The 3,072-nt window shown below is 35.3% G+C and overlaps 1 pseudogene; it reads right to left on the bottom strand.

Moving 5' to 3' along the window:
• Positions 1–2,767, bottom strand: part of LOC112512861 — a 16,440-nt pseudogene extending 13,673 nt beyond the window's left edge.
• Positions 2,768–3,072: the final 305 nt, after the last annotated feature.

Raw genomic sequence — 3,072 nt, 5'->3', positions numbered from 1 at the left:
TCTAAAGCTGAATTCCTACTCAACTTGCGGTTCAATGAAAGTTTCTTTGTCATAAGACTATTTGCATTGTTTTGTCAAGTAATTCACACATTTATCTATCCCTTTTTGGATGAATTTGCTACTTTTGGGGTGAGTGGCTATTCTGTGCTTCAAAGAATGTGCTGGATTGTGGGCAGATTAAAGCTGCATCTTGTTCAATGAGTGGTGCTGCATTCACATTGAATCTAATTTGATCTAAGAGTTGAAAAATGAAGAACAAAGAGCTACATTCAGGGGGGAGCTTGAAAATTCCATCCATACAAAGCACACTAAAGCTTTAATCAAGAAAGCAGAGAGGAGAAGACCTGAAGACTTCATGAAGATGCTTGCTTCATAAAACTTTGGGGGAGATTGTTAGCATCAAATTGATCCTAATAATTATCTCAAAAAATTTTATTAAGCAATCGGGGCTAAGAATGGAACATTTGAAGATGCTGTTGTGCCAAAACGTCTAAGTCTGGAAGAAGACCAGCCTCTTGCTAAATTGACCAAGTATGGATGACCAAAGCCTCTGTAAGAAGAACCAGAGCCTCTGTGAGAAGAACCACAGGCTCTGTGAAGACACCTGAACCAAAGCCTCTGTAAGAGACACCAGAGCCTCTGTAAGCAGGACCAGAGCCTCTGGTTGTATTGACTAGAGTCTCTGGAGGACCAAAGCCTCTCTGGTCGGTCTATCCTCTAGTCCTTCAAACGACAATCTTCATAATCCTATTCTGGATAAGGCTAATCCTATTTTGGATAATGCTTATCTTATTCAGATTATCATGGATTTCTGCCTATATAAGTAGTGTTTCAGGTAGAGAAAAATATATATAAGAACAAACAGAAAATTTATTGTAAACACATAGATTCAGATACATCTCATGAGAGTCGATTAGGGTTCTTGAGAGTTTGTAATTTTCAATTCAATAAAGAAAGCGCCGTCGAATTCTATTTCATCTTTTTCTTCTACAAGTTTCTCTTGAATTTCCTTATTAAATTGTTCTATTGTCAGATCTGGGTTTTAACAGTGAGATTGTTGATCCTCTCTCTCTCAGTGATTTGATGATAATCCCCTTTCACTTATATGTGGTATTTATGTTTCTGTCTTTTCAGTTCCAACGATCATCACTGAGCTTGTTCAGTGATCGCTGAAGAACTTGTATTGTAATTCAATCAGAGACAGCGATACTTCAAGAAGACAACACTCACACCAAAGAACCTTCAGCTAATGTCGAAGATTGAAATTGAAGAATAGAGACTGGCGAATATGTGATCTGAAGCGGTACTCAGTGATTACAAGCTTGTCTACATACGTGTGAAGACTGCTCAAGCCTCAATGAATACTAAAGAGACCTCCAGGTTATTCCAGCATTCAACGATCAAAGGAAGCTTGCTTAGCACGATTGTTGTTGTCTTGTTCTTATGCACACAAAGGACAAAACCATACCTTTTCTAATAGTTAGTACGGTACGGAGCCGACTAGTCGACTCTATTGCCCACCAACTTTAGGTAAGGATGTCTGCTCATGAATAGTTCTTTTTGTACTATTCACTGTAACAAAGGACAAGCCTTCCTCTTAAGGCTTGACACGCACTCTAACCCTACCATATTGTATTAAATGAACATTTAATGCATTGGGTATAAATAGAAGTGTTTCTTCTCCATGCAGAGTGCGCACAACTCACTCTCATAACCTAATTCTTACTTTGAGCATTCTAGCTTGAGTAAAAGAACTTTTCTTTACAGCATTTCTTTTCTCATTTGCTAAGATTCTATGTGTAACCAAAGATTGTTTAGATAGGTTTTCTTACCTTATCTTTTCGCAAACAGTCTTGTAAAATTTGTTTTGATCTTCTCTATCAATATATATTTTAAATTTGAAAATATTGTGTTTGTATTCATCCCCCCTTCTACAAACTGTTTTACTTATCTTGTAGATCCTCAAGGGACCAACAACTTGAATTTGGAATACAAATGGCTTTAGCTACAACATAATATACTGAGATGATGATAGTAATATTACGTATAATCATGGAAGTTAAGAGTTGGTTACCTCAATGTTCATGGGAGTAAAGACAAAAATATTGGTGAGATCGAAGGCGAAAGCATAGAGCAAAAATCCAAGCTGATACTTGTCAGCAGTTGATGAAGACTTCCATGGATGTGTATACCCAAAAGAACCCACCGACACTGCTTAACCTGTTTAACAGGGACATCACTTTAACTTGGATACGAGCAAAAATATAATACCTTGGCATAATATTTTTATAATTTAAATTTTTCCTAAATGTATTACATATGTATCTAGATAAATATTAAAACACCTATTGCATGTCAAATTAGTAGGGTTCCTATTCTTTTCATCCCTGGCAATAAAGGTAGCTACAAGCAGGTTAGTTTACATTTTCTGATATGATATGTAATTTAGCTTGTTTCTTTTTCTTTTTTTGCCTTGGCACACTTATAATGATGTACTTTAATAAAGTTTTTTAGGCAAACTTACTTTACACCATATCCATAAGAGATGTTGCTTGTTATATGGAGCACTTTTGTGAATTGTTGCAAAAACAAAGTCTAAAATTCCTCCTTGTTGGTCATGTATCAAATAAACACAGGTCACAATAAGCAACTAAAAGCTCTTATTCTTTGGTTCCTACCTGTGATTGATATTCGAGTTGTTATCATGTACACCTTTACGGACGTGAATATAGGCATCTGTTACATTCTCTTTCTTTTGCCCATACATCTATTATTGTTATTCACTCCTTAACCACATGTGAGTTGCTTTAATGCAAACTTATTTAAATCAAAACTGGTGTTTAAAGAGAAAAATACATTTTCTTCATTGAATAATATAATGATTTATAGGCATATGAATAGAGCATTACAGGATCCTTAAACGTGAAACATTCTATAAAGAATATAGAAAATCTTCCAATTTACAATTGATGTAGATGGTGGAAAAACCATGCCACACTTGAAAAATAAATATGTATTCAAATTCAGAAACACAATTCACGTGTCAAAAAAAGGGGAGCACATTTAACATAT

Source organism: Cynara cardunculus (assembly GCF_001531365.2).
Source record: "Cynara cardunculus var. scolymus isolate 2C chromosome LG 5, CcrdV1, whole genome shotgun sequence".
Taxonomy (NCBI): Eukaryota; Viridiplantae; Streptophyta; class Magnoliopsida; order Asterales; family Asteraceae; genus Cynara; species Cynara cardunculus.
Note: the sequence above shows the minus strand (reverse complement) of the source record. Positions and strands in the feature narration are given on the sequence as shown.